This window comes from Lathyrus oleraceus, chromosome 4, assembly GCF_024323335.1.
Source record: "Lathyrus oleraceus cultivar Zhongwan6 chromosome 4, CAAS_Psat_ZW6_1.0, whole genome shotgun sequence".
NCBI classification, from domain to species: Eukaryota; Viridiplantae; Streptophyta; class Magnoliopsida; order Fabales; family Fabaceae; genus Lathyrus; species Lathyrus oleraceus.
The window spans coordinates 487,332,893-487,346,663 of record NC_066582.1 but is presented as its reverse complement, the minus strand read 5'-3'; the positions used below and the strand labels follow the sequence as shown (position 1 = coordinate 487,346,663).

General features: G+C 37.3%; 1 non-coding gene across 1 annotated transcript; it reads left to right on the top strand.

Annotated features, from left to right (window-relative positions):
• The first annotated feature begins 12,619 nt into the window (after positions 1–12,619).
• TRNAR-UCU (transfer RNA arginine (anticodon UCU)) lies at positions 12,620–12,692 on the top strand. Its single transcript has one exon. It is a non-coding gene; the product is annotated as a tRNA-Arg (tRNA).
• The last annotated feature ends 1,079 nt before the right edge of the window (positions 12,693–13,771 follow it).

The window sequence follows — 13,771 nt, the reverse complement described above, 5'->3', positions numbered from 1 at the left end:
AGGTTGAAGAAGGAAGAGCTTGAAGCTAAAGGATTGCCGGATTAACTCAGGTAAGGGGGGTTTATCGTCGCTTAATGGGTATTATGGGTTAACATGTAATGGGTAGTAATAAGCCGTTGAATTGACCCTAATTGGGATGATGAGTGCTGAAAAATTGTGATGAATAAGTTATGTTAAAGCTGTAATTGAATCTATATTTGGGTGAGTTGTGATTTTCCGAAAGTGTAGCTTTTTACGGAATTGAAATCGGAGGTCCGGAAGTCCTCCAACGGCGGAAAATGCGGAGAATTCTGCATTCTGCTCGTGTTAGCGCAGGAACAGCTTTCTGTCTTGCGTTAACCGGTAAACCCAGGGTGTTAACCGGTTAACACTGTTATGAATTGTGAAATATTGCTGTTTGTCTTGCGTTAACCGGTTAACCCAGGGCGTTAACCGGTTAACACTGTTGTGGATTGCCAGGAAGCGTGTTCTGTTTGCGTTAACCGGTTAACCCAGGGCGTTAACCGGTTAACACTGTTGGCAAAGTGAAAAATTTATATTTAAATGTGGTGTGCATGTTTGATGTTTGGCCTATATTGGCGTATGATATAATAGGGATCATTTCCCGTTGTTTTGAGCAGTAGGGGTATTAGTAGAGCGTGCTAATACTGTGATTGATTATGTGGCATGATATGATTATGTGATAAATATGTTGATGATGTATGATGGTATGCATAATGCTGTGGATGTATCTATTATGTATGCAATTGTGAATGGACTGTTTATGGCTTAGAGTGTGAGCATATGTCCATTGGGGATGATTGTTGATGTTTGCATGACTAAGTGATTTAGCTTGCATATTGTGGCCTCTATGGTGGTAGCTAATTCCCATGGTGAGGAATTAGTGAGTGAGTTATTGTGGATTGTTGTTGATGTTTGCATGCTAGGTGATTAGCGTGCATATCATAGCCCTTGGGGTGGTAGCTAATTCCCATGGTGAGGAATTAGTGAGTGAGTCACTAGGTCTCAAATGAGTGGGACTAGTGAGCTTGGTAGCCGTATCTGGGTTTGATCGGTGAGGTTGAACTATATGTTCACGAATAGTCGGTACCGCATGCATGGAGTCTCATTGCATAATGTATGTATTGTGTATAATATGAATGGATGTGTTCCAATATTATACGTGTGTTTTGATGTTTATGTTGAGCATGATTGTGAGTATGAGTTGATGTTGCCATTACTGAATGTGTGATATGATTAGGGTGATGAGATGTGTTCATTTACTTAGCATTACATGATATTTTATAATGCTTATTATATCGATTGAGGAACTCACCCTTACAACTATGTTTTCAGGTAACGAGCAGTGATTGAGTAGAAGCTAGTGCTTGGAGTCTAGTGTAGTTCCTTAGTGGGTCATGCTCTGGTAGATGTAACATCGGGACGGGATGTTTTACCTTGTTTCATTTGTTGGTTGTTGAACAGTTTACATGTAATGTGTTACATGGTTTGTATACTGTTAGATCTTCTATCCGCTGCGAATTGTGCAATGTCTTAATTTGATTTATAAATGAGCATGACAAGCTATTTTGATGAATGGTGTGAAGTGTCAAGTGTGACACCCTTAAATTGCATATCTACTCTGATTTATATTTGTTGTTTTAATTAATTATTGGGGTATTTTAGAAGGGTGTTACATTAGTGGTATCAGAGCATAGTCGGTCGAGTCGAGTCGTAATTATTCTGTTTCCCTGTACGTGATAGGTGTTGTGTAACCCTATCAGTACTTATTGTTTTAGCTTGTTGGGTTTTCAGAATAGAGATGGCTGGAAGAGGTAGAGACGATGCTGCGATTGCTGAGGCTCTGGGTATGCTAGCTGGAGTACTTGGAGGGAATCCGAATGTTGTGGGATTGGGAGCTGCTCGTCAACTGAGTGAGTTCCAGAAGAACAATCCTCCAATGTTCAAGGGAGCATACGATCCAGATGGTGCTCAGAAGTGGTTGAAGGAGATCGAGAGGATCTTCCGAGTGACTGAGTGTGCCGATAACCAAAAGGTCAGGTTCGGTACGCATATGCTGTCAGAGGAAGCACATGATTGGTGGGTTGCTACCCGCACTGAGTTGGAAGCTGCTGGAAATGCTGAGATCTCTTGGGCAGTGTTCAGAGAGAGATTCCCGAGGAAGTACTTTCCAGAGGATGTCAGAGGAAAGAAAGAGATAGAGTTCTTAGAATTGAAGCAGGGCAACCGGTCTGTTACTGAGTATGCTGCTAAGTTCACAGAGCTGTCGAAGTATTACACTCCCTATGATGAGGCTACTGGGGAATTTTCAAAATGTGTGAAGTTTGAGAACGGGTTACGTCCCGAGATCAAGCAGGCTATTGGGTATCAACGGATCAGAGTGTTTTCTGACTTGGTGGACTGTTGCAGGATTTTTGAACAGGATACCAAGGCCAGAGCGGAGAGCTATCAGCAGAGGGTTGATAGGAAAGGCAAGAATCAGAATGATCGTGGGAAGCCGTATGCAGTTGGCAAAGGTTTCCAGAGACAGAGTGGGATGAAGAGACCTAGTGGGGGAGACTCCAGTGCCCCTGCGAAGTGTTTCAGATGTGGTCAGGCTGGACATCGTATCCATGAGTGTACCAGTGCTGAGAAGAAGTGTTTCAAGTGTGGCAAAGGTGGTCACTTGGCTGCAGAGTGCCGGTTGAAGACTGTGACTTGTTTCAACTGTGGAGAGGTGGGTCATATCAGTCCACAGTGTCCTAAGCCGAAGAAGGAGAACCAGTCGGGAGGCAAGGTCTTTGCTTTATCGGGTTCTGAGACTTCTGCAGATGATCGTTTGATCCGAGGTACGTGTTATATTAATGGCTTTCCTCTTGTAGCTATTATTGACACAGGTGCGACTCATTCCTTTATATCTTTGGATTGTGCTGTGAAACTTAAATTAGAGATATCTGAGATGCATGGAAGTATGGTGATTGATACTCCTGCGAAGGGTTCAGTGACTACTACTTCAGTTTGTTTAAATTGTCCTTTGAGTATTTTTGGTAGAGACTTTGAAATGGACCTAGTGTGTCTTCCACTAGTGCAGATTGATGTTATCCTGGGTATGAACTGGTTGGTGTTTAACCGAGTTTATATCAACTGTTTTGATAAGACTGTGATTTTTCCTGAGATTGAGGAAGGAAAGAGTTTGTTTCTATCAGCAAGGCAGGTGAATGAGGAAGTAGCAGATGGGGCAGAGTTGTTTATGCTGTTAGCGACTTTGGAGGCTAAAGATAAACTGGTGATTTGCGATCTAGCCGTGGTGTGTGATTTTCCTGATGTGTTTCCTGAAGAAGTGAATGAATTACCGCCAGAGCGTGAAGTTGAGTTCTCGATTGATTTAGTACCTGGTACTAGGCAGATATCGATGGCTCCGTACCGTATGTCTGCTGTTGAGTTAACTGAATTGAAGAGTCAGTTGGAAGATCTGTTGGATAAGAAATTTATTCATCCGAGTGTGTCACCGTGGGGTGCACCAGTGTTATTGGTTAAGAAGAAAGAAGGTACTATGAGGTTGTGTGTGGACTACAAGCAACTGAATAAAGTGACGATCAAGAATCGGTATCCTTTGCCGAGGATTGATGATTTGATGGATCAGTTGGTTGGTGCGAGTGTGTTCAGCAAAATAGATTTGAGATCAGGGTATCATCAGATACGTGTGAAAACTGAGGATATTCAGAAGACTGCTTTCAGGACAAGGTATGGACATTATGAGTATTCTGTAATGCCTTTTGGTGTGACTAATGCGCCTGGGGTATTTATGGAGTATATGAATCGGATTTTCCATCCGTACCTAGACAAGTTTGTTGTGGTGTTTATTGACGATATTTTGGTGTATTCGAAATCGGAAGAAGAACATGCTGAACATTTGAGAGTGGTTTTAGGAGTTCTGCGAGAAAAGAAGTTATTTGCTAAACTGTCCAAGTGTGAATTTTGGTTAGAAGAGGTTAGTTTTCTTGGTCATGTGATTTCAAGAGGTGGTATTGCTGTTGATCCTTCTAAGATAGAAGCGGTATCTAAGTGGGAAGCTCCGAAGTCAGTTTCTGAGATAAGGAGTTTTCTTGGACTTGCAGGTTATTATAGGAAATTCATTGAGGGATTTTTTAAGTTGGCGTTACCGTTGACGATGTTGACTAGAAAGGGGCAAGCGTTTGTTTGGGACTCAAAATGTGAAGAAGGTTTCCAAGAGTTAAAGAGAAGGTTAACTACTGCTCCTATTCTGATACTACCAAGTCCATCGGAACCATTTGAGGTTTTCTGTGATGCTTCATTGTTGGGTTTGGGTGGTGTTTTGATGCAGAATAAGCAGGTTGTAGCTTATGCTTCGAGACAACTGAAGGTTCATGAGAGGAACTATCCGACACACGATTTAGAGTTGGCAGCTGTGGTATTTGTTCTGAAGTTATGGAGGCATTACTTGTACGGGTCAAGATTTGAGGTTTTCAGTGACCATAAAAGTTTAAAGTATTTGTTTGATCAGAAAGAGATGAATATGAGACAGAGGAGATGGTTAGAGTTTCTGAAGGATTATGACTTTGGTTTGAATTATCATCCGGGTAAAGCAAACGTAGTGGCTGATGCATTGAGTCGGAAATCATTGCATATGTCTATGTTAATGGTTAAGGAATTGGATTTAATTGAGAAGTTTAGAGACTTGAGTTTGGTGTGTGAGAGTACTCACAATAGTGTTAAATTGGGAATGTTGAAGTTAACGAGTGGTATTCTGGATGAGATTAGAAAGGGTCAGAAATCCGATGTGCTTTTGGTTGATAAGTTGACTCTAGTGAATCAAGGTCAAGGTGGTGAATTCAGAGTTGATGAGAATGGTGTTTTGAAATTTGGTAATCGGGTGTGTATTCCGGATGTTACCGAACTTAAGAAGAGTATTCTTGAGGAAGGACATCGCAGTGGCCTGAGTATTCATCCTGGAGCTACGAAGATGTATCATGATTTGAAAAAGTTATTTTGGTGGTCGGGAATGAAAAGAGAAATTGCGAGTTTGTTTATTCTTGTTTGACTTGTCAGAAGTCAAAGATTGAGCATCAGAAGTCGTCTGGGCTAATGCAACCGTTGGCTATTCCAGAGTGGAAGTGGGATAGTATCAGTATGGATTTTGTTTCTGGTTTACTGAGGACAATTAAGAATTTTGAAGCTATTTGGGTGATTGTTGACAGATTGACAAAATCGGCTCATTTCATTCCGATCAGAATGGATTATCCGTTAGAGAGATTAGCTGAGTTGTAGATTGAGAAAATTGTAAGTTTGCATGGTATTCCGTCGAGTATTGTTTCGGACAGAGATCCTAGATTTACATCGAAGTTCTGGGAAGGTTTGCAAAGGGCTTTGGGAACTAAGCTGAGATTGAGTTCTGCATATCATCCGCAGACTGATGGTCAGACTGAGAGGACGATTCAGTCACTAGAGGATCTTTTGAGGGCTTGTGTTTTGGAAAAGGGAGGTGCTTGGGATTGTTATTTACCTTTGATTGAGTTTACCTACAACAATAGTTTTCATTCGAGCATTGGTATGGCACCGTTTGAAGCTTTGTATGGTAGGAGATGTCGGACACCTTTATGTTGGTATGAGTCCGGTGAGAGTGTTGTGGTTGGACCGGAGATTGTTCAACAAACTACGGAAAAGATTAAGATGATTCGGGAGAAGATGAGGATTGCTCAGAGTCGTCAGAAGAGTTATCACGACAAGAGGAGGAAGTCACTTGAGTTTCAAGAGGGAGATCATGTGTTTCTTCGTGTTACTCCGATAACTGGGGTTGGTCGAGCTTTGAAGTCGAAGAAGTTGACACCTCGATTTATTGGTCCTTATCAGATTTTGGAGAGGATAGGGGAGGTAGCCTATCGTATCGCTTTACCGCCGTCACTTGCGAATTTGCATGAGGTTTTTCATGTGTCTCAGTTGAGGAGGTACATTCCTGATCCGTCGCATGTGGTCCAAGTAGATGATGTCCAGGTGAGAGATAACCTGACTGTTGAAACATCACCTATGAGGATAGAGGATCGAGAGTTGAAGCAGTTGCGGGGTAAAGAGATTGCTTTGGTAAAGGTAGCTTGGGGAGGACCAGCAGGTGGCAATGTGACTTGGGAACTTGAGAATCAGATGAAGGAGTCTTATCCAGAGTTATTCGCTTGAGGTATGTTTTCGAGGACGAAAACTCTTTTAGTGGGGGAGAGTTGTAACACCCCGATAAAATAAGATAATTATTTAATTTAAGTTAATAATATATTTATTAATTTAATTAAATAATTGGAATATTATTATTGGAATTATTATTATTGGAATAATAAGTTGGAATATATATAAAGAGTTCCATTTGGTAAAAAGGGTTTTCACGTGAAAATCAGAGAAGCGACAGAAAGTGAGAAAAGGGCAAGGAGGAAGAGCAAGAGAAGAAGGTTGGAGAAGGAAGAGCTTGAAGCTAAAGGATTGCCGGATTAACTCAGGTAAGGGGGGTTTATCGTCGCTTAATGGGTATTATGGGTTAACATGTAATGGGTAGTAATAAGCCGTTGAATTGACCCTAATTGGGATGATGAGTGCTGAAAAATTGTGATGAATAAGTTATGTTAAAGCTGTAATTGAATCTATATTTGGGTGAGTTGTGATTTTCCGAAAGTGTAGCTTTTTACGGAATTGAAATCGGAGGTCCGGAAGTCCTCCAACGGCGGAAAATGCGGAGAATTCTGCAGTCTGCTCGTGTTAGCGCAGGAACAGCTTTCTGTCTTGCGTTAACCGGTTAACCCAGGGTGTTAACCGGTTAACACTGTTATGAATTGTGAAATATTGCTGTTTGTCTTGCGTTAACCGGTTAACCCAGGGTGTTAACCGGTTAACACTGTTGTGGATTGCCAGGAAGCGTGTTCTGTTTGCGTTAACCGGTTAACCCAGGGCGTTAACCGGTTAACACTGTTGGCAAAGTGAAAAATTTATATTTAAATGTGGTGTGCATGTTTGATGTTTGGCCTATATTGGCGTATGATATAATAGGGATCATTTCCCGTTGTTTTGAGCAGTAGGGGTATTAGTAGAGCGTGCTAATACTGTGATTGATTATGTGGCATGATATGATTATGTGATAAATATGTTGATGATGTATGATGGTATGCATAATGCTGTGGATGTATCTATTATGTATGCAATTGTGAATGGACTGTTTATGGCTTAGAGTGTGAGCATATGTCCATTGGGGATGATTGTTGATGTTTGCATGACTAAGTGATTTAGCTTGCATATTGTGGCCTCTATGGTGGTAGCTAATTCCCATGGTGAGGAATTAGTGAGTGAGTTATTGTGGATTGTTGTTGATGTTTGCATGCTAGGTGATTAGCGTGCATATCATAGCCCTTGGGGTGGTAGCTAATTCCCATGGTGAGGAATTAGTGAGTGAGTCACTAGGTCTCAAATGAGTGGGACTAGTGAGCTTGGTAGCCGTATCTGGGTTTGATCGGTGAGGTTGAACTATATGTTCACGAATAGTCGGTACCGCATGCATGGAGTCTCATTGCATAATGTATGTATTGTGTATAATATGAATGGATGTGTTCCAATATTATACGTGTGTTTTGATGTTTATGTTGAGCATGATTATGAGTATGAGTTGATGTTGCCATTACTGAATGTGTGATATGATTAGGGTGATGAGATGTGTTCATTTACTTAGCATTACATGATATTTTATAATGCTTATTATATCGATTGAGGAACTCACCCTTACAACTATGTTTTCAGGTAACGAGCAGTGATTGAGTAGAAGCTAGTGCTTGGAGTCTAGTGTAGTTCCTTAGTGGGTCATGCTCTGGTAGATGTAACATCGGGACGGGATGTTTTACCTTGTTTCATTTGTTGGTTGTTGAACAGTTTACATGTAATGTGTTACATGGTTTGTATACTGTTAGATCTTCTATCCGCTGCGAATTGTGCAATGTCTTAATTTGATTTATAAATGAGCATGACAAGCTATTTTGATGAATGGTGTGAAGTGTCAAGTGTGACACCCTTAAATTGCATATCTACTCTGATTTATATTTGTTGTTTTAATTAATTATTGGGGTATTTTAGAAGGGTGTTACAAGAGGGATCTCATATCTAGAAGAGTCTTATATAGAAATTCCAAGGGTAGTGATTAGGTGAGAAGTTTGTAAAAACCAAGGTTGTTTAGAACTTCAAACTAAAATTATTTTAGTGGATTTCCTTCCTGGCTGAGATGCCCCCATATGTAGATGACGTTGCACCGAACTGGGTTAACAATTGACCTGTGTTATTTTCTTCCTACTTTTTACACTGTAATTGTTTCTGGTATGACATATCTTGAACATGGTGTCATGACATTGTATACAACATCTGTTATATGCATAATTGTTTATAGTGTGACATGTCCTGATCCTGGTGTCATGACATCGTATACGACATTTATTATCTACTTACTACTATTGTTGTGTGAAATCATGTTATTAGTGTCGTGACATTGCATACAACATCTGGGATCTGCATACTAGAATTTTCAATTGGCATCAGAGCAGGCATCCTGTTCTATTTTGGGTGAGCTCCAGGGAGATACTTTCTGGTACCATGGAAGGAGACATAACTCACATGTTCTGCTACTGCTTTTCTCTATTGTTTTGTTTCCATTGATAAATGTCTGCTTGGTTTGTCATATTCTGGCTAAAAGGGGGGAGTAGATAGTGTAGAGTTGTGCGCTTGATTTTTTTTATTCTCTGTGTGAAGGTTGTTTCTTTGAGGGGGAGTATGTTTCCTGTATGATAGGGGAAGTTATTTCTATTTTGCTGATCATGACATTCAGGGGGAGTTTGATTTGTTTGTGCTTAGGCTATTATGTACTTTTTGTGATGTCAGACAGAATGTCTTGACATTTGGTTTCAAAGAATTATGTGTGTGCCTAGGTTGTTGTGTGCTTGCTATGATGTCAGACATAAAGTCTTGACATTTTTTTAAGGAGGATTGGAGTGTGAGAGTTTATTTCTCTCTATGTGTTTTCTGTGAGGCTGGGTTTCTTCTACTTATTTTTTTATGTGTGTGCCTCTGATATGCCTTGGTGTTATACCAATTGTTTGGTTGTTTGGTTTTTGTGATTGTGATTATTGATGTAGTTTTATCTTTTCTCCAGCTATATGATGAAAAGGTTGTTTTAGACAAAATTTGCCAAAGGGAAAGATTGTTAGGTCTGCGTTTTTATGATTGGCAGCAATTTTGTTAAAACTTGTATCACAGCAAGATGTTGAGCAAGATGTCGTGACATATTCATCAGACATCTTTGTAGGTTTTATTTTACTTCTTGGAAGACTTATTTTATTATGAGATAAATGAATATTCAGCTATCATATCTGATTATCCAAGAAGGTTTATTTTATGAACTCTTGTTTCGTTTCCAACTGTGCATTTGTTTCATAAAAAGGGGTGTTGAGACATTTTAAGGAAACATTATATCACATTTGATTTGATTCTGTAGAAGATTGTACAGAATGGATGTCGAAACATTTGATTTGATTCTACCGAAGATTGTGCAGACTAGATGTCGAAATATTTAAGGAAACATTTGGTTTGACTATGCAGAAGATTATGCAGACTGGATGTCAAAACATTAAAGGAAACATTTGATTTGATTATGCAGAATATTGTACAGACTTGACGTCGAAACATTTAAGGAGACATTAGATTTTAGTCTGCATAATGGATGTCAAAACATTTAAGGAGGCATCAAATTTAATTCTGCAGAATGGATGTCAAAACATCTAAGAAAACATCAGATTTGATTATGTAGAATGTATGTTAAAACATTTAAGGAGACATCAGATTTGATTCTGTAGAATGGATGTCAAAATATTTAAAGAGGCATCGTATTTGATTTTGTAGAATGAATGTCAAAACATTTAAGGAAACATTAGATTTGATTATGCAGAATGGATGTCAAGGCATTTAAGGAGACATCAGATTTGATTTGATCAAATATTATACCGAACTGATGTTAAAACATTTAAGGAGACATCAGATTTGATTTGATATGATTTGATTTGATTTGATTTATTTTGGATCTGCTGATTTTTTAGCCTGAAGCCCATGCTATTTTGGGGTTATTTAAAGGGCGATTCTAAACCTAAAAAAGCAAGGAGATGCGTTGGAAATTGTCATTGTCAAGGTTTAGTTGTCGATGTCAGCTGTGAGTTGTTCTAGTATGTCTTTGATAGTTGAATTGGATTGAGTTTATTGAGTTGTAATTGTGAATCACTCATGAGATTTTAAGAAAGAGTGTATTCTGTTTCATTGGAAGTGTGTCTTATGTTCTTTGATTGTTTTCAATTGTTATCACTCTAATGTGATTGAAGGGAAGTGAGTGAGGCTAATATCTAGGAGAGTCTTAGATAGAAATTCCAAGGGCTGTGATTAGGTGAGAAGTTTTTAAAACCAAAGGTTGTTTAGAACATCAAACTAATACAATTTTAGTGGATTTCCTTACTGGCTTGGATGCCCCCAGATGTAGGTGACGTTGCACCGAAATGGGTTAACAATTGACCTGTGTTATTTTCTTCCTTCTTTTTACATTGTAATTGTTTCTAGTGTGACATGTCTTGAACCTGATGTCGTGACATCGTATACAACATATGTTATCTGCATAATTGTTTCTTGTGTGACATGTCCTGATCCTAGTGTTGTGATATCGTATACGGCATCTGTGATCTACTTACTATTATTATTGTGTGAAGTCCTGATATTAGTGTCGTGACATTGCATACGACATCTAATATTTGCGTACCAGAATTTCACCTTTTTGAAAAGAATTATTTTTGCAATTTAAAGAAAAGTTGCTTTTGCATAGTAGTTAATTAAATTCTGAAATTTTTACTTTAAGTATGATACTGGTTCCGTTCTTTTGAATTTGAACCTGTAATTCTAAATTTTACTTTCGCAATGAAAATTTAAGTTAAAACTAATAAAATTCAGTCTTTAAACAAACCACACTTAATCAATTAAATTACGACTTAAATGCAAGTACGGTCGAACGACAACTCACATTTCGAGCTCAAAGAGTTTAGACGGACATAGTGATAACAGTGTAAAAATAACTACTGGAAATTAAATAAAACATGTTAAACATATTTAATCATAATAAACTAAGAGATTAATTGTTATGCATTGTCGGTGTAAAAAATTTTAAACTGTCAATGCATCACAATCATCCGTTTATATTACTTTTTAAATATTTAAAATAAAAGTCAAACCTTTCAAATATATCAGTGATTGTGATTAACTGACAGTGTAAAACATATTTACAATGTCAATGTATATCAATTAAATTCATAAACTAAATCCTAGGGATATGTAAATAAAATTTAGTATAAAAGCACTAAACAAAATTTGGAATTTGCAGAAAAAGAAATACATATTATAAGAAAAAGCTCTAAATTCTGGTACAGAGAAAACTTTAAATAAAATCTATAAAAATTATGGCGACACGATTACAACTTGAACGATCCAATAACTGATTGGAAATTTGCCACAATCTTAATCTAAGGTGTACTTAACACTCTGTGTGAGCAAGTAAACACTTTTACAAACTGATATTTTTGCTCAAGACATAACTCTAAAAAAATTATGTAACTCCTAAATTCCAGCTAGTCCTATTTATAGCCTCAGACTGATGTCAATAATCGATAAGATCGTGTCTCTTGAAGTGGAGGAAAATCTGAAAGTGGAAGAGAAAAATGGAGGAGAAGTGAAATTAGAAAAGTGAACTAATAAGATCATTTCTTGATACTAATCAAGTTAGACATTACCCTAATCAGATATATTGATGTGATTTATTTAAATCTAATTTATCCAAGAACGTTTGATGAAATCGCGACGTGCATGGTTAATCTTAGTTGAATAAGTAACTAGTTTGTATGATCTATAATTTTTGTTTGTATTTATTTGATATTTTAATTATTCACAATATATTATTGGTATTTGATACGTAACATGTTGAATTTGGTATGTATGATTTAATGTAGTGTTTACATTCATTTGTGTTTGTAATACAAAACCACAACCCTCTTTCTAAAGGAGTAAAAATGACCATCTAACTACCATACTAAAACCTATTTTATCTGAATTGGCAATTGAATTAGATTGGGTTACTATAAAGCTTTTCGATTTAGACCGAATTGGTAAGTTACAAAAAAATCTCCTTCAGGTTTAGTTTTATGTTTTTTTGTTTTGTTACTAAAATGTATTTTATCTTGATAATGAGTTAGTCAATGTATGTAGTTAAATTTGTTTTATGCTACTAGAGTATTCTCGAGAAGAGAGTTATGTAGAGTTCTTCATTGCAGTGCGAAAAAAGTTTAGTCTATTTCATTTTGCTTGAATTTGTACTCTTCAATATATAAAGGTAGTTAAAATATTTAGTGACTATGAATCAAATAAATATGGAATTGAAGCATATCTGTCATGCATATATACATAATATATTGAATCCTAGCTAGGCTGGTTGAAATTACTACAGGTATTTTATTACGTAAAGGAAGGTCTTTAAGAATATTAAAATAGATTATTATAGTATTACTGACAAAACCTAGTATCTGAAGCGCCCATGGCCTAATGGATAAGGCGTTTGACTTCTAATCAAGCGATTGTGGGTTCGAGTCCCACTGGGCGTGAATTAATGTTTTGGTATTTCAGTCTCAAAAATGATGTTTTTGATAAATAAGCATCATGAGATTTTTATTTCTCGAGCTACGCAACCATATATCATTTCAATCGTACGATTTCTAAAACAATTTAATAAATGAAATACAATTCCGTTATTATTTTTTCTAATTACATAATCATTTGAATAATTTTAATTAATTAGAAATAATAGATTAGGGTTCATAGATGTAACTCTAATTTGTCCGAAAAGATAAAATTTGACATTTTGGGATAGCTGTAATTCAATGATGATTGTATCGATTACAAACTCGACCGATGCTGAAATCTTCGAAAGTGTTCTTTTGACAGACACGTCACAAGAAATATGGCGAGAGCTTTAAGATTAGTACCACTATGGCGACATTTTCCGCATGTCATATCTCCAAGAAAAATCGTCATATTCTCAGATGCAATTGTAACATCAAATGTCCATGCGAATCCATAACCATCATCAAAGAGTACCCGGAAAATGACTATGGTATTCACTTCATCAAAGGATTAAATGAGCAATACATTATTGTTTGGTCCTAGATTATTTTAATGTTGGACAGAGGACTCCACACACAAGATGAGAGAGGTGTGAGGTGAATTGTGGGGGTTATAAAACGACATTTTAAAACTAAATTGTTTTCATTTTCAGAGTTCAAAAACATTTTTACGAAAATTATTTGAATATAGCAGCGAAGAGAAAATATGTGGAAAATAAAAAAGATATACCACCTGAATTTATAGAGGTTTGGTCTAAATGAAGTGATATAATTCTCTCCCCAAAACTTGATCTTGAGAATATCCACGAATGCGTATGATCTTTTAGTAAGTTAAGCTCAGAGACCCTTATACAAGGAAAATGAAGCTTCGGGTTAACTTTCAACCAAACAACGAAAAATGGACCGAAGAAGTTAGTTTTCCTTCTAAACACGAGTGAAGTTTTAAGCGTTTAGTCTCTAAGCTTAAACCTTTGAGATTTTATACATGTTAATCTCAAACCAAGGTGGAGTTTTGAATTGACTATCCTCCAAAACGAACCGGGATTTTACACTGGTTGACC